Consider the following 19,593-nt stretch of genomic DNA (forward strand, 5'->3'; position numbering starts at 1 on the left):
TTGCCTCAGATAAATTGTATGATTTTTAAATCTGAATCTTAGTTTCTTCATCTGCCTATAGCAGTTAAAGTGCTTCTTAATTGTAAAACCTAAGAAAAGATTATTATAAATCTTGTCAAATGATATCAAAGTTGATAATGAAATAGACTTTCTATCAATTCAGTACTAGTACTGACACTTTCCAGATGTAGAACATGAGCCAAGTTTATTTCCCATATGCAATGAAAGTATACTGAAATACTCTGCATATAAAAAGACTGCTTGAGTTTTAAAGTTTTTATCTATGAAAGATTTGTTTCATTCTTTATACAAAAGTTTTAAATGTTAGTAATTACTATTTTAATAATGAAACATTTTCAAAATAATCCAAAGAGCTTAAATCTTTCTAAAGCTATAACCCAAGCAATCTTTTTTTTTTTTGAAGCCATCTAAAACTTTTCTGAATAATTACATTTACCTTAGACCCTACCTTTAGTCCATTTACTTTAGACTGTAAGGCGTTTGTGTGTATGTTTAATGTATATGGTATAAAGTATTACTAGCTTGGGGCACCTGGGTGGCTCAGTCTAAGTGTACGGACTCTTGGTTTTGGCTCAGGTCATGATCTCATGATCTCACAGTTCAGCAAGATCAAGCGCTGCATCAGACTTTGCTCTGACAGCTCAGAGCCTGCTTAGGATTCGAACCTCTCGCGCTCTCTGCCCCACCCCCGATCGTGCATGCACATGCACACACACACTTTCTCTCAAAATAAATAAACAAACATTAAATAAATAAATACTATTTTACAGCAAACATGATTTTGAAAACCCACATTTTCTTTAATAAGTGAGTCAAAGAGATGATGCTACAGTGGAGGCAATTTTTGATATCTACAGTTCCTTAAATCTAAGGTGGTCTTCATCTATCTTGCCCTTAGGTTTCTTCCATTATAAATACAATCAAAAATGTTCAGAGAACGCAAAAGTATTTTAATATGAGAAAAAGTACAAAATTAAATCCGCTTCTAAAATAACATATTTCAGAGGTCAGTAGATAGAGTTTTGTATTGTTCACAGTACAGTTACCTTATATTGGTACAGTAAATGTGAAAATGGCTCCTCTTTTCAAACCCATTTGCACATAACTTTAAGTAGTTTTTTCTTACAAATCGTTCTTTTATGTATATCCCATGATTAACAGTACATCTCTGTAATCTAATTTCAGTTATATGTCGTAGCTTCATTTTTAAAGTTTGTGGTTTATGGGACTCCTGGGTGGCTCAGTCAGTTGAGCTTCTGACTTTGGCTCAGGTCATGATCTCACGGTTCACAAGTTCAGGCTCACTTTGGGTTCTCTGCTGTCAGCGTGGAGCCCACTTTGGATCCTCTGTCTACCTCCCGTCCCCAACTCATGCTGTCTCTCTCTCAAAAATAAATAAATGAATACATACATACATACATACATACATACATAAATAAAAGATTTGTGGTTTAAACATTCAGAACTTAACAATGTTAAGCCTTCCTCAGAAGGAGATCTATGGCTTTGCACTTATTTCCTTATAGTCTATAAAATGAGATTCTTTTCCCAAATGTAACAACTTCTCATTTTCCCTTTAACCTAGGAGATTTCATCAGCCCTCACTCTTTTTATCCTATTTACCATTTCTTTGGTAGTTAATCTCTAGGGAATACTAATGTTTTCAAAGGAACATACATCAGTTTCATTCTACATGTGCAGATTTCTACCTGTGAATCCTTGAAATTATCTCTTTTTTTATCTTAGTCTTAAGGATCTGTATTTCAGTGACAAAGGTCATCTTACCACCTTTACTACTCTACATATTTTAAGAATTTTATGGTGTTTCCATATTTAATAATTACTCATTTTGAGTAAATTTGTCTGTAGCATGTATAGAAATGTAGTATCAAAGAATGCATCATTGAAAGTACTTGAGTAATGGAGACCCCTCAATTTAAAAGTACAGCGTATAAGGGCACCTGGGTGGCTCAGTCGGTTAAGCGTCCGACTTCAACTCAGGTCGTGATCTCATGGTTTATGAGTTCGAGCCCTGCGTCAGGCTCTGTGCTGACAGCTCAGAGTCTGGAGCCTGCTTCAGATTCTGTGTCTCCCTCTCTGCCCCCCCTACCCTCCCGTCTCTCAAAAATGAAAAAAATGTTTAAAAATTTTAAAAAGTGTAGTGTATAATACACTAATTGTGTAGATCTCTTCATGTTTGTGCATTATTGTATATATTGTGTGTATTTCACTTAGAAAAGTTCTGTGTAGAAGAAGTAGAATCCATTGCATTAGTAGGAATGTTCATCTTTGAAATTTTACTCAGTATTGAATAGATAATGAAAATAAAGACTTAAAAAGAAAGAAAGTTAAGACTGTAGTAACTATATCCATTTCATAATTTTGTGAATTAACATGAGTGAGAAGCCAGTTAATTTGTGGAGACAATGTATAACTATACCAGCTGTCACCCATTCAGTTGTATTCAAGCTAGATTAGCCAACTACATTGGTGGCTCACTCCATGGATCATTTTCTTCTAATATGCTAAGAATTATTAGCTATTTCTATATCTCTTGCACTGATTACCCATCATGGGAGGAAAAGTAAATATTTAATTAACCTCTTTATACTCCAGATCTGTCTTCCACCCCTGGAGGGGTGGAAATTAATTGCTAATAGCTGCAACCTATTTATCTTCAATAAAAAAGTAGGACTAAAAGGAATTATGATATAATCTAGTTTGGGCTAATCATTGCCATTTGTTAATTACTTGCTTGGTCTTCTACATTTTTTTCCCCAGCTCAGTCTTTTAATGGGAAGGGTAAAGCCTCAACTATTTAATATGCAGCCTTCAAGAACCCTTAGATGTGTGAAATGGCTTATATACAGGAGACCCCATTCATCCCTGACACCCATCTTACCCCTCCCCTCTCCCAAGAAGATTTTTGGCAGCAAGGAATTATTTTTAATTATTGATCATTCAACATTAGAGGTAACTAAAAAATTATTTAATTTGTAGGTTTATTACCCATGTGGTTTCAGATTGATGATATGTATAAAAGTCAACACCATATGAAGGATAAAAGTAGATACACTTTATTTAAAAAGCCAGTAGAATCACTATTAAAATTGACGGGGAACTATCAACACAGGTGAGGTATCTATAAGAAAATAGTATTTAGAAGACTGGGAAGACATTCACTGGAACAAGTAGTCTTATAACGTGCTAGTCATAGAATTCTATGGGGGTGCCTGGGTGGCTCAGTCGGTTGGTTAAGTGCCTGACTTTGGCTCAAGTCATGATCTCGTAGTTGGGTGGGTTCGAGCTTAGAGCCTGGAGCCTCCTTCAGATTCAATGTCTCTCCCTCTCTCTGCTGCTCCCCAACTCGCACTCCATCTCTCTCTCAAAAATAAAAAACATTAAAAAAAAAAAAGAACCGTATATCCATATATAGCATGTTACTGTACAAACAATATTCTTTAAAAACAAGGGAAATGGTTTAGGATCAATTTTCTTAATTCATTTGCATGAAGTCAAAAGGTTTCATCTGGGCAAGAGCATAAATACACTTTTGATCTTTTACATGTGTCATGTGCATGTAAAAGGAAGAAAGAAATCGTTTAAGGTTTCTAAAACTGGGTATGAGAACATCGTACTTGATTATTACAAACAAGCATGATGGATTCCACCTGATAAATTCACTTTAAATGAAATACATTAATGCTAACTATAACATTTGAAAAAGCACAGTTCCATACCCCCATATTTCAAATTTGAAGAATATCACCAGACACTTAGCAATTAATTTCAATCAGCTATTTCTATTAAGGAGTAAACTATAATAAAATTCCCAAAATTAGAAGAACCAAACTTACCCTGTTCACATGTCTTTGTCCCCTCACACCCCACCCCAGAGTTTATGTAAACACAATTATTCAAAGAAATACAAGATGAAATAAGGTAAACATTTGTTGAAGAGAAGAATATCAGATAGTATTCTGTTGTTTGCAAATAATTGAGTTTGAATTTTCAAAGGCATGAATATCAAAATAATAATAATAATAATAATATAATAATAATAAATAAGCCATATCAAAATGCTGTGTGGTTTTAGCAAGCACTCTGAAATTTTTCATGGAAAATTGGAAGTGCTACAGAAAGGCACTCTAGAATTTTTTTTATTATGTTTGAAAAAACATTTCTTCAAATCATTTTTTTTTGATAGTATTTAAATCTTCAAAAGACAGTTTTCAGGTCATTTCTATAGATTAATGTTTATTTTTGAGAGAGAGAGAAATATGAGCGGGGAAGGGGCAGAGAGAGAGGGAGACACAGAATCTGAAGCAGGCTCCAGGCTCTGAGCTGTCAGCACAGAGCCTGATGTGGCGTTTGAACTCACAAACTGTGAGATCATGACCTGAGCCAAAGTTAGATGCTTAACTGACTGAGCCACCCAGGTGCTCCCATATCTGGAAATTTTAATTAGAAGAAACCTAGTATGTGGAGGAGATAGTGACAATGGTAAATATTTATCACTACCCCTTCCCCCCCACCCAAAAACATGCCATTCAAAGAGTAGAAACAGCAAAATTGTAATTTAAGTTTTCCTGAATGAATTTAGCCAATTAACATTTTAAAGTTAAGAGATATGATTGACAGCAATAAAGCCTGTTACTTAAGCATCATTAGTTTTTATTTTGTCTACTTTTACTTAGCTGTATGTAATTGGATTGAACCTATTCAAATTTTTTTAGGTTTTTTTAAAATTTATTGTTTAATTTACATTCAAGTTAGTTAGCATATGTCACCCTATTGAAATTTAATAGGAACTTTCTATGCTGTCTAGAACTCTGCCAGTTTATTTGAATTCAAATGAAAATAACCGATTTTTTTTTAAGTTTCAGATTCTTAAATGCATAATGTGAGATGTCACTTACTCCTCATACTTCCTGAACAGAGTTGAGTGGTGCTAACAGTTTTCAAAAGCCTGTCCATCTTTTCATCTTCTCTTCCCTTTGATAGTTGAAGATCAGAAGAGTGAATGCAAAATTGACTCTCAGAACTTGTCCAGAGGCAAAAATAAAAGCATAGGAAAAAATTAAAGTGAGCCAATAGTATTTCAATAATATTTCAGAGGCTTTGACAAGAAACTTAGGCTGCCAACAGGTTTATTCTTGTACTTCTATTTTTGTATCTGATTCAATTGCATACATAAGTAAGAGTCATCATACTTGTGTGTAGAACTGAAACTGAGCTTTTCTATGAGAAATAGAATAATATGTTGGAATTTGTTGTGCAGTAGCTGTGACATGGAGATTTTTGCCCCAGGTTTTTTTTTTTTTTCTTTTTAAACTTTTATTTAAATTCTGGTTATTTAACATATAGTGCAATATTGGTTTCAGGAGTAGAAGTCAGTGATTTATCATTTACAACACCCAGTGCTTGTCATAACAAGTGCCCTCTTTTTTTTTTTTTTTTTTTTTAATGCAGAAAAGTAATTTTATTAAAGCACAGAGACTGGAACCGTGGGCAGGAAGACATTCCTTTTTTTTTTTGGACAAGTGCCCTCCTTAATATGTATCACCTATCTAGCCCATCCCCCACCCACCTCCCTCCATCAACCCTCAGTTCTCTCATGGTTCATTTCTCTTTTTTTACCCATCCCGTATGTTCATTTGTCTTCTTTCTTAAATTCCACATGATGAGTGAAATTATATGGTGTTTGTCTTTCTCTGACTTATTTTGTTTAGCATAGTGCTCGCTTCGGCAGCACATATATTTCGTTTAGCATGATACACTCTAGCTCCATCCACGTAGTAGCAAATTTGCCAGTTTTATAGGAGACTGATTCTTTGAAATGTGAGCTTATAGAGTTATTAACATTTAAAGGTGTAAAATAAGCCAAATTTCAGAGGTAAATTGATAGAAATGTCTGAATTAATTTCTTTGATAAAACTAAATGGCTTTCTTTTCATAAGTCTTCAAAACAGATTTATTGAGGTATAATTGACATAATAAGCTATACATATTTAAACTATACAATTTGGGGCACCTGGGTGGCTCAGTTGGTTAAGTGTCCAACTTTGGTTCAGGTCATGATCTTGCAGTTTGTGAGGTCAAGCCCCACAGTGGGCTCTGTGCTGACACCTCAGCCTGGAGCCTGCTACTAATTCTGTGTCTCCCTCTCTCTCTGCCACTCCCTTGCTTGCTCTCTCTCTCTCTCTCTCTCTCTCTCAAAAACAAAATAAACATTAAAAAAATTTTTGACTATACATTTTATGTTTGATAAATGTATGTACCTGTGAAATAATCACAATCAGGATATATTGTATATATTCATCTCCACCAGAATATTTCTCATGGTCTTGGTAGTCCTTACCTCTGCAAATAAGACCTCAACACATGGTTTAGTTTGCATTTTTCATAATTTTATTTAAATAAAATCATATGTACTCTTTTTTTAAAAAATGTTTTTTAAGTTTATTTTTGACAGACACTGTGAGTGGAGGAGGGGCAGAGAGGTAGAGGGAGAGAATCCCAAGCAGGCTCTGCACTGTCAGCACAGAGCCTGACGTGGGGCTTGAACCCACCAACTGTGAGATCATGACCTGAGCCAAAACCAAGAGTCAGTCCTAGATGCTTAACCGACTGAGCTACTCAGGTGCCCCCTCTTTTTTAAATTTTAACTCAGCATAATTATTTGGAGATATATCCATGTTACGGGAGGTATCAATAGTGTATTGTTTTTTTGTTGCTAAGTAGTATTTTCTTGTATGGATATAACATAACTTGTTTATTCATTAATCTGTTGGTAGATTTTAGGTTTATCTCCTAGGACTATTATAGTTACTGTGAACATTTACATACAAGTCTTTGTATGAATATATGGTTTCATTTCTTTTGGGTAAGTACATAAAAGAGGAATGTGTAGTTTGTATTTTTAACTTTTTAAGAAATGTCCACAATGTTTGTTTTTTTTTTAATGTTTGTTTATTTTTGAGAGGGTGACAGAGCATGAACAGGGGAGGGACAGAGAGAGGGAGACACAGAACCTGAAGCAGGCTCTAGGCTCCGAGCTGTGAGCACAGAGCCCAATGCAGGGCTTGAACTCAAGAACCACAAGATCATGATCCGAGTTGAGGTCAGACACTTAACCCAGGCACCCCTCTACAATGTTTCCTAAAGTGGTTAATACTGTTTTATACTTCCACCAGCAGTTTATAAGAGTTCTGTTTGCCTCACATTCTCACTAACACTTGTGGTCTGTTTTAATATAGATCTATTACCCATTTGGGGTTAATTTTTTTATCTTGTCCAAAGTATAGGTATAAGTTAAATTTTTTGCACATGGTGAACAACCTAATTGTTCCGGCACCATTTATTGGAGGACTGTTCTACACTGAATTGCCTTTATACCTTTGTTGACCATCATTGACAATTCAGCTGTTTTTTTTTTTTAACTGTATTTTGATTCATGTATCTGTCATTACATCAATACCATACTTTCTTCATGACTGTAGCTTTATACTAATAAAGTCTTGAAATCAGAATAATCCTCCAACTTTGTTAATCTTTTACAAAGCTGCTTTGGCTATTCTAGATTCTGTGTATTTCCATGTGCATTTTAGAATAATGAGCTTGCCAATTTTTACCAAAAAACTATGGAATTTTGATCAGGCTTGCATTAAATCTGTAGATCAGATTTGCAAGGAGTTGACATCTCAGTATTGAATCTTCTGATCCATGAATATGGTATCTATTTCCATTTTATTTAAGTCTCTTTTAATATCAGTGTTTTGTAGTTTTCAGTATGTAGTTCTTACACATCTTTTGTCATATTCTTCAGTATTTCATATATTTTGATATTACTGTACGTGGTACTTTTTAAAATTTTTTTTAATGTTTATTCTTGAGAGAGACAGACAGTGTGAGTGGGGGAGGGGCAGAGAGAGGGAGTTGCAGAATCAGAAGCAGGCTCTAGGCACTGAGCTGTCAGCACAGAGCCCAATGCAGGGTTTGAACTTATGAACCATGAGATCATGACCTGAGCTAAAATCAGATGCTTAACTGACTGAGCCACCCAGGCGCCCCTGTACGTAGTACTTTTTAAAATTTCAGTCTGCAACTGTTGATGGTTAGTATACAGAAATACAATTGATTTTTGCATTTTGATTGTATTCTGTAACCTTGCTAAACTCACTTATCTAGTAACTCTTTTTGTAGATTTCATGTCTTCTACATAGATGATCATCTGAGAGTCATATGTGAATAAACACAGTGTTCCTTTCCAATCTGGATATGTTTTGTTTCTTTTTCTTGCATAATTGCATTATTGTGCATGAATCAAGAAACCTGTTTTTGTAAATGAAGTTTTATGCAGAAACACTTGTTTGTGTATTATCTTGCCTGCTTTCATGCTACAAGGATAGTTCAGTAGTTGCCACAAAGATTAAATGGCCCCACAAAGCTTGACTTATTTACTACTTGACCCTTTATAAAACATTTTTTTTTTTCAATGTTTATTTATTTTTGGGACAGAGAGAGACAGAGCATGAACGGGGGAGGGGCAGAGAGAGAGGGAGACACAGAATCGGAAACAGGCTCCAGGCTCCGAGCCATCAGCCCAGAGCCTGACACGGGGCTCGAACTCACGGACCGCAAGATCGTGACCTGGCTGAAGTCGGACGCTTAACCGACTGCGCCACCCAGGCGCCCCTAAAACATTTTTAAAAGGCCAAACTGCCTTATTGTACTGGCTAGAACTTTTATTAAGTATTGAATAGAAGTGTAAAAGCAAACCATTTTTAGTTTGTTCATGGTCTTAGGTGAAAAGCATTCAGTCTTTCACCATGAAGTAATGTTAAGTGTAGATTTCTCATGGATTCCTTATATAGATTGAGCAGGTTATCTTCTTAACTTACTAAAAGTTGGAGGAGTTTGTTTTGTTTTAATGAAGAACAGGTGTTGGCTTTTGCATCTACTGAAGTGACCATATGGCTTTTTCTTATTGTAACATGTTATGTGGTGAAACCAGCTTTGATTCCTGAAATAAACTATACTTGATTCTTATGTAATTTTTAAAATACACTGTTAAATTTGATTTGATAAAATTGTATTTAGAGAACTTATGGCTATGTTCATAACTGATGAGTTAGTCTGTAGTTTTCTTGTAATGTCTTTGGTTTGGGGATCAGAATAATATTGTTCCTGCATTATGGAATGAGTTGTGAAATATCTTGTGAAATATCTCCTTGTCTTCCTTTCTGGAAGATTCAGTGTGTTATGTCTTCCTTAAATATGTATGGTAAAATTCACCAGTGAAACCACCTTGTGGAGAAAGGGTTTTTTTGTTTGTTTGTTTGCTTATCTAGAGTACCACTTGTGCGAGTGGTGGAGGGAGGGGGCAGAGGCATAGAAAAAAAATCTTAAGCAGGCTCAGGAGCCCAGTGCAGGGCTTGATCCCAATCCCATGACCTGGAATCATGACCTGAACTGAAATCAATAGTCTACACTCAACTGACCGAGACACCAGGTGCCCCTATGGAAAAGGTTTTAATTACAAATTCATTATCTTTAATAGATATTGGGATGCTTACATTATTTCTTCTTGTGTGAGCTTTGTTAGTTTGTGTCTTTCAAGGGGTTTGGCCATTTCATAATTTTTTTTAGTATCTTAGCATACATTTATTTATTTCCTTCTAATTACTGCTTCAGCTGAATTTCATAAGTATTGATATACTATATCTTATAAATTTGCATTTTTATCCAGATTAAAAATACTTCCTAATTTCTCTTGGCCAGTGAGTTATTTAGAAATGTGTTATTTCAAAATATTTGGAAAACTTCCAAGAATCTTCTGTTACTTATTCCTAGTTCTTTTTTTTTTTTTAATTTTTTTTTTCAACGTTTATTTATTTTTGGGACAGAGAGAGACAGAGCATGAACGGGGGAGGGGCAGAGAGAGAGGGAGACACAGAATCGGAAACAGGCTCCAGGCTCCGAGCCATCAGCCCAGAGCCCGACGTGGGGCTCGAACTCACAGACAGTGAGATCGTGACCTGGCTGAAGTCGGACGCTTAACCGACTGCGCCACCCAGGCGCCCCTACTTATTCCTAGTTCTATCGTGACTGGAGAACATACTTTTTAAATTTGGATCCTTTTAAAATCATTGGGACTTATTTTATGACCCAGAGTATGGTTAATCTTGGTGAATGTCCCATGTGCATTTCTGCTGTTGTTAGTTGGTGTTCTATAAATATTTATTAGGTCAAGTTGGTCAATAGGGTTTTTCAGCCCTTTTGTGTCATAACTGATAAGTGCTAGCATTTATCCTATATGTGTCTTTATATATACTTTTAAAGTTCATTTATTTTAAGAGAGAGAGAACGCACTGTGCACACACACACATACACATGCATGAGTGGGGGAGGGACAGGGGGTGGGAGAGACAGAGAGGGAGAGAGAGAGAGAGAGAGAGAGAGAATCCCAAGCTGACAGCACAGAGCCTGATGTGAAGCTCGATCCCACGAAACATGAGATCATAACCTGAGCAGAAATCAAGAGCCAGACACTTAACTGACTGAGCCATCCAGGTGCCCCCGTGTCTTTATATTTAAAGTGGGTTTATTTTAAGGCAACAAGTAGTTGGGTCTTTTTTATCTAATCTAATAATCCCTGCCTATTAACTGAGGTGCTTAGACCATTTACATGTAATGTGATTACACATACAATTGGGTTAAAGTCTACCATCTCGCTATTGTTTCTGCTTGTTCTTTGTGTCCTTTTTTCCTTTTACTACCTTGTTTTTAGGTTGAATGTTATGTATGATTTCATTTTATTTCTTCTCCCTTCTTAGCTATAATCTGTGTTAATTTTGATTAAGTTTTCTTCTCATTATGGGTTATATTTTCCTTCTTTTTTCACCTGAGAATTTTTTATTAGATATTAGACATTTTGAACTTTTCCTTGTTGAGGGCTGGATATTTTTGTATTTCTGTAAATATACTTGAGTTTTGTATGTAGTTAAGTTACTAGGCACAGATTTAGTCTAGGTCTAATTTTCCCCACAAGTGAGGCAAAAACTTTATGAGTACTGTGCCAGATGCCCCATGAATTATGAGATTTTCCTCTCTGATTGTTGAGAGCAGGAACTATTCTGGCTCTATATCAACTCTGGGTATTAGTCTCTCTAAAACTTTTAGGTGGTTTTTCCCTCCAGCCTTGTATAGTTTCCTGAAATGCTTGGGCTTGTCAGTACTACTTAGTTGAAGACACAAGGGGGAGCCTCTGTATATCTCTAGAGTGGCTTTGTGTGTGGCTTTCTTCTCTCTGGTACTCTGTCTTGCAAATTGTAGCTGCCTTCGCATTCCTGGACTCCCATCTCCTCCTGGGTTTCCCGTTCCTGCCCTATGGCCTGGAAATTTCAGGCAATAAGCTGGGAGCAATCAAGGGACTCACCTTTGTTTTCGGTCTATTAAGGATCACTACCTATTGTCTGATGTTCAGTGTCTTGAAAACCATTGTTTTATATATGACATCTTACTTTTTAATTGTTTCAAACAGGAGGTAAATCTAATTCATTGTGACATCTTAGCCAGATATGGAAGTGAAGTCTAAATTTAGATTTGCACTACTTCTTTGATACAGAATATATTTGATTGAACCTTGCTGATGAATTTTCTCTTCAAAACCTGACAGAACTAGGGGGATTCATAAAGTACCAAATCCATCCTCTCCCCCCCACATTAATTCTTCACCACAGATCTTTATGTTTACCCAGGTAGCTTATGTTTCTAGGCAGTACTACTTGTAAAATCTACTTGACAGAAATAGTTTTGTAAATATAAGAGTGTTCATATTCAAAAAAAGCAATTTGCTTTATTCTATTAAGATTCTTTTTTTAATAGCTAAACATTTAGTAGAAAAAGTCTGTATGTGAATATAGTATGAAATATTAAAATCTCATGAAAACTCAGGTGTAATATAAGTAAATGTCAAGAACTTAAGGGGAAATTAACAAAAGGGTCTACAGAGTGGCTGAAAGTATGATCTTGTTACAGTACACAATTGCTTTGAACTCACTGTTAGAAAGATCTATCTGTACTTAAAGTGATTCTGTGAAACTGGGACGCCTGGGTGTCTCAGTTGGTTGAGCGTCTGTCTTCAGCTCAGGTCATGATCTCACACTCCATGAGTTCAAGCCCCGCGTCAGGCTCTGTGCTGACAGCTCAGAGCTGGATGGATCCTGCTTCAGATTCTGTCTCTCTCTCTCTCTCTCTCTCTCTGCCCCTCCCCTGCTCATGCTCTGTCTCTCTCTTGTCTCAAAAATAAATAAAAACATTAAAAACATTTTAAAAAAAAAGTGATTCTGTGAAACAGAAAAGTTTCCCCCCAAATTACTGCTTTATCTTTCCCAAGACTTTTCAGGTAAAAGCCATAGTAACTACCAACAAATTATTTAAAACTATAGAAATTTATAGAAACTGAAATACTTAGTGGATTGCCTTCTTAGAAAAGACACATACATATTTTTATGTTTTGTTTTTATTTCCATATATTTGGATTAAAAGCTGTTGGTTAATTTATTTTTTTTTTTTTTATTTTTTTGTTTTGAGAGAAAGACAGAGAAAGAGAACAGGGGAGGGGCAGAGGGAGAGAAAGAATCTTCAGCAGGCTCAATCTCACAACCAACCATGAGATCATGACCTGAGCCAAAATCAAGAGTCAGATGCTTAACTGACTGAGCCACCCAGGCACCCCAGAAGTTGTGGCACCCCAAAAGGTTTGCTTTAAATTGGATCTTAAGAAATATTTTGGCACATTTGACCACTTTTGGTTTCTTGGTTCATTTACTTGCCTATATGTTAATGATGAAAACTGAAGTTAATGCCATCCTAAAAATGGAGAAAACATTTGAAGTGAACTGTGAAGTCTGTTCAAGATCTCCACCTTAAAAATTAGGTTCTGGAATGCCTGGGTGGCTCAATTGGTTAGGTGTCCGACTTCAGCTCAGGTCATGATCTCACTGTTCGTGAGTTTGGGCCCCACGTTGGGCTTCTACGCTGACAGCTCAGAGCCTGGAGCCTGCTTAGGATTCTGTGTCTCCCTCTCTCTCTCTGCCTCTCCCTTGCTTGCACTCTGTCTCTCTCAAAAATAAACATTAAAAGGGGCGCCTGGGTGGCGCAGTCAGTTAAGCGTCCGACTTCAGCCAGGTCACGATCTCGCGGTCCGTGAGTTCGAGCCCCGTGTCAGGCTCTGGGCTGATGGCTCGGAGCCTGGAGCCTGTTTCCGATTCTGTGTCTCCCTCTCTCTCTGCCCCTCCCCCGTTCATGCTCTGTCTCTCTCTGTCCCAAAAATAAATAAACGTTGAAAAAAAAAATTAAAAAAAAAATTTAAAAAAAAATAAATAAATAAACATTAAAAAAAAATTAGGTTCTAGAAAGTCAGGGAACATAAAGGATGGCAGTTTATTTTGCCTTATCCTCTGAACATATCATTGACACAATCATTTAGGTGTTTAATCCTGGAAAAGAGAAAACTTCTCAGCTCTGTGTAGGCAATTCTTTACTAAGCACATTGCCAAAAATGGTTTACAGAATTTTTGTTAATAACATGAATGTTGTAGTCCATTTTCAAAAAAAACAAAGATGAGGCCATTAATGTCAAACAACATAGTGACTGGCTAGAGCTATTTGTTGACTGTTGACAACTTATTACTGTATGTGTTTTTTACCATCAGGAATAAGCTTCCCATGGTGACCATACTACAAATTTTCAGTTTTACATGTGAAAAATCCCAGTGCCAACCTGGAAGGATTGGTTGTGTTGATGAGTAATGAGCTCTGCATATTGCAGATTGCCATGTTACCTAAGCCCATCTCACAATATTGGCAAAGACTCTGAATTCTTGACACATATATTTTTTTTCCAAGCAGGTATTAAAAACACATCGTCTGCTATTCAGAGAGTCTTAGCAGAGTTGCTGTGCAATTTGTCTTTTTGACGGTAGGTTAAGGTTTGAAATGTATTGAAATTGCTTGGAAAGATTCATTATACTGCTCTTTTTTCTCCTTCGTAAATTAATTCCTAGTGGGCTGTCACTTGTTTTCAGATAGATGGAAAAATATGTTGTCTACTTTAAACTGTTTTTACTCCCAAAAGTGAATTTTGTTAAATGGAGGGGAAAGATAGCATAGAAGTTTCAAAGTCACTGTTTTCAGACTTGTAGTTAATTACAAATGTTGGTATTTACTGAAACATCCAAAGTTTTTTTTTAAAAAAGAGATAAGTTTAGGTCACCTGGCTGGCTCAGTTGGTAGAGCATGCAACTCTTGATTGTGGCATCATGAGTTCAAGCCACACATTGGGTGCAGAGATTACTTAGATACATACATATGTACATAAGCACATAAAAGACAAGTTTAAAAACCATGCGGGAACTCCTGCTATTTAATTTCAACTTTCTGCACAGTTAAATGAAGTTTTGCATTTGAAATGCTTTCATGGCTTTGTTTTAAGGGCAAAAGAATATGAATTTGTATTCTAAAATGTAACATTTTAAGTGTACTTTTTTCTCATTTATCAAAACAGCCTTAAGATTATTTTCTCATTTATCAAAGCAGCCTTAAAATTAAATTCAAATGTCTTTTTATAAATGTGTATCAATTTCATATAGTAATTTTAAGGTGTACCTGGTGTTCTGTGGGTGAGACTTTCATCTCTATATAAATCAAACAGTGAGTCATGGGCTTTCACATATGAAGGCTAAACAATTTGTCAATATACCATGTAGTTCTGAATGCGCTGGTAATACAGACCTAATTCTGTTCTTTAGTGTTCATGTCATCACTGATAAATTGTGGGCAAACCCTCAACTTGACAGTCTATGGCAAGTTATGTGGGAAACAGTATTATTATCCTTATACATATGTTAATGTACAGGAAAGTGAGTGACAGAGAATGTATATACTTAGGTGGTTCACATCATCTACTGTGATATTTACCTTCTATCTGGGGCGGAGCAGAATATGCCACCCCAAACTATGCCATGTCAGCATTTTGATTGTTTTGAATTAAAGTTACTTAACAAGGACACTCTGATCCTCTTGTGTCCCTCTGGAAGCAAGAAATAAATCTCCCATGTGAAGGTATCCTCCCTATACCAAGAAGGTAGAATGTATTCTTATCACCAGAGATAGGGAATTCAAGGCCAGGAAGGCTGCACACACGCATTTTGTTACTTCTTCTTTAGTTTGTTACCTCAAGCCCAAACCTCTTTGTTTTGTCAAATCTTCACAAATATTGTTTCTTTGTCTGAAAGATAAGACACTGCTTATCTTTGGTCACTTTTTGAAGTTACTTATCTTTGGGGCTCCCATGAGTACAAAATTAAATTTATTTTTCTCCTGCTAATCTGTTTTATGCCAATTTAATTATTAGACCAGCCAAAGAATCTAGAAGGGAGGAAGGGAAATTCACCTACATATCAATCACTTCTAGTCATGGGCTAAGAATATGTGTATAACCTAACACTTGGGAGGAATTCACATTCACAAGAAAAATGTTGATGCAAATGTCATGAAATGATAACAAGCAGGGAAGTTTATGAAGTTGCCCTTTGGTTTCTTGACCAGCTACTTTCAGACTCATTCCACATAGGCAGTTGTTGATAATTTTGACTGGGCTCAAGATGATCAGGTAATTGTAGAATTATCTATTAACTATCTATTAACTTAGTATTTACCATTTGAGAAATCTTCTAGATAGGCCTTCCTTGAGGTCCTCTAGGCCTCTTTGCCATCTTAAATTATTCCCTATTCTTTGGAAATCTCATTCACTTTCATGATTTCAGTAATCACTTCCATATGGGCAACTGTATCTTCAGCCTCACGTTTCCAATAAGCTACCACACCACTCAACTTGAATATCCTGCTGGAGCATCAGATTCCAAGCTAAAGTCATCATTTTCTCTCCTAAATCTTCATTCTTATTTTCTTTCTTTTGTCCTCCTTGTTATTGAGATTTCATTATCCAGCTACTTGAACTAAAAAATACCTGTTGGTATTTCTCTCATATCCATCCTCCTATATTACTACCCTGTATTACTCAGGCTCTCAACTCTCTTCATAATTAATCATATTACTTATTTTCCAAACTGGTACATTTTTGAGTGTGAAAGAGATACCATGGAGAGTGAAGAGACTCTTTTAATACTTATACTAGGACAACTGATACACATTGAAACTGCCTGTTACAGTAGTAATAATGATGATGATGATAGCACTTTATATCTATTGAGCACTTACTGTGTACCAGTAAGCATCATGTTTTATTTAGCATCATGCTAAATTCTTTGCATGCTAGTCTCCATGTATTCCTTACAAGAACACTGTGAGCTGAGTACTATTATCCCTATGTTCCATTAAAAGCAAATGAGTCCCAGAAGGTTAAGAAAATGTCCCAAGGCCAAATAGCTACTAAGTGTCAGAAGCAGAATCAAATCTCAGTTCAGTCTTTTGGGCATTATTTTATGAATAGCTCTTTATTTTCAACCTTAGTGGTGTACTGTGGGGGTATTGTGGTTATCAATACAAAAATCAAAATTACTATGATTTAATTAGAAGACTATCTGAGTATTCAACTACTCACTTCTGGGCAGTGGATCTGCAAGATGAATTAACTGGGCAAAGGCACAGCAGGTTCATTCAGAATGAATACTGAACCCTGGGACCCAAATGATTATGCACTGATACCAGTGAACTCCCATGGCAAAAACTTAGCCATTTAATGAATCCATTCATTCCATTTTTGTGATCTACTCATTTCCTTCTTTTCAGTGTAACATTATCCTCACAATAGTCTTTATAACTAGAACTTTATAGTTAGAATGACCAAAATGTGCTGTGATTATATATAGCTTTAATTAGGTGCTGTCATTATATATAGCATTAACTGCAGAGTATTTCACCTGAAATCATTATAGGAGAAGTAATCAGCGTAGAAACTGACCACTGTTTACTTACCAATGACTAGTTTAGTCAAGCATGGAGGAAAAAAAAATAGTCAAATGCCCACAGTTTTGTTCCTTTGTTAAGCATCTTAACTTTTTCATTTATTCAACAAACACTTGTGCAGGTATCATGTACAAGCACTGTGCTAGGTATTGGGGATAACAGAGGTTAAATTAAAAAAAAAAAAAACAAAACCTCTTCACGAGGCCCCAGTCCAATGGGGAAGATGGAAAAATAAATGGGTGAATTTAATATAGTGTCGTAGATATGTACGTGTGCTATGAGTGGATGTGAGATGAGTGCCTAACTCAAATGGGGAGGACCTGAAGATATCCAACAAGAAATAATACTTTATTTAACTAAATCTTGACATGCAGAGGGACAGAAATGTGAGCAGTTATGGCCCGTAGTTCAGTATAATCAGAGGAGAGGAGGAGTCATGAGCGATTTCTGATTTCATGGTTGAAAACATTGTAAGCATAAGGAAACCATAACAGATTCTGGATCATAAAAATCCAAAAGCAAGTTTGCACGGTCAAATGACATTGCTGAAGGAATATTGTAAAGGAACATTGCAAAGGAATATTCTAGGCTTGGTATTTTTTCCAAAATGATCAAATTCTTGGATTCTTCTAAGGCTTTTTAACGACTTAAGTAAATCAAGTACTGCTGGCCTTTAGATAAGGCCAGAAGTAAGATTTGAAGTCCTGAGGTGGTCTGTGCAGGAGAATGAAGACTACAGTAAGGCTCATTCCTGAGATGGTTCAAGAAAAGAGCCCACACAGCAGAGTTAATCAGCTCCTGTTTCTTAAAATGGCTAAAAAGGCCTTGCTGCCTACTGAGTCCTGAATATTACCAGATATGGTGATCTTATTTAGCAGTCAATTCCCTCAAACCCAAGAAGCAGCCAAGTTAATTCTATTGACTATGTTGCACCATCAGAAAGGGTCAGATTTTGATCTCTAATATGTGGATTTTCTCCCTTACCTGTGTATCCCACGCACTCCATCTTCCTCCAATTCTTAATGAATTACTCAGCTGTTGTTAGTGTTTCAGTCGAATGTACTAAAATCGATAGACATTAGCCCATGTACAGAGCATAAATTAGATTTGCTTTAACTACATTGATCAAATTTTCTTGTATTTATTGAGTTAGATAACCCAGGAAAAAAAGAATTAAACAGTACTATCTAATTAACCTGTTAAATAAAAATTTTGAAACCATGGATTAAGTTATACATATCCAGTGTAAAAATACAAAATTTATTCTTGAGTTATTTCATATATTCAACATTAAATGAAAAAAAAAATCTTATTTCCAGAGTTTACCCCAATTCAAGTTAATTTCTAGCAACTTTGAAGGTCTTTCAAACATTTTACTTTAGGTTTTTCTTTCTATAAAAATAGTAAAATTACATGTTAGAACTTAATATTTCCCATTAAATTCGAAGGTGTTATTATAAATATGTTTTGGAGTCTCATGTTTGAACATAGAAGAAATGTTGCTTTCTCCTTACATTCTTCCACACTGCCCCCCATACTTACGCAAGGACCACAAATTGACAAAGTTGTGTATTCCATAACTGGATAAAGAAGAAAGATTAAAATTATTTTTATATCATGGTAACCATTTTAAATCTTGGTAGCCATGGTTTCTCGCTTCTTCAGGTCCCTGAAAATTTCATCATACCCAAACACATTCACAACAATCATAGGTGCCTCACCAAGTCTCCAGAAACCATATAAGCCATATAAGCAAGGCATGGCTCCCAGCACTAATAAGGGTTTCTTGAATCTGGACCGTCGGAATCCCAGAGTGGATTGAAGAGTGTAAAAGCGCAGGCCTAAGGGCTCTCTTGGCTTCAGAAGCGAAAATTCATAGCCAGGGTGTCATCCCTCTCCTCCCTGAGCCGTGTTGTCGTCTTGCTTGCCAAGTGGTTTTCCCATCCATGTACAGATACTGCTATATATGTGTGTTGAAAGGTGTGGCTAATTTGGACTTGAATACGCTTTTTCTTGGAATCTTTCAACTGTATGATATAACACCATGAACAACTTCCTTGTTATATGAAAGGAAAGCATGTAACACACTGGTGGCCCTAAATGGAGATTGGCTGCTATTACAAATTCTTGAGAGGGCAGAAACAAACAAACAAAAATGTTACATAGATTAAAAACTTGTTTTAATTGGCACGGCACAAAATGTTAATGGCGGTGAGGACATTTTCAGCAACAAATGAACGAAACGTTGGATCTAAAAGGAAAAGTAGGTATCAAACTAACATGGCTAGAATATCAACAATAAATCTTGCTATGGCACCAGCCCAATGAAAACCCCAAATGATGACTTTTTAAATATATATGTTTTTCATAAGAATTACTGGAAAATTTTTGTGTTCATTTGTATCTCAGTACTGAGAATATATAAAGTAGTTTGGCATTGATTCAAAGAATAGCAATGAAAGTAATTAATATGCAAGACATTTTAATTTAGAAGACATTTAAAGGATTAATTGTACGTTGGTTGTGCAAAGGATTTTGAAAGCATACTCTGCCCTTATTTCAGTTCTCTTATTCCAC

Source organism: Prionailurus bengalensis, chromosome C1 (assembly GCF_016509475.1).
Source record: "Prionailurus bengalensis isolate Pbe53 chromosome C1, Fcat_Pben_1.1_paternal_pri, whole genome shotgun sequence".
Taxonomy (NCBI): Eukaryota; Metazoa; Chordata; class Mammalia; order Carnivora; family Felidae; genus Prionailurus; species Prionailurus bengalensis.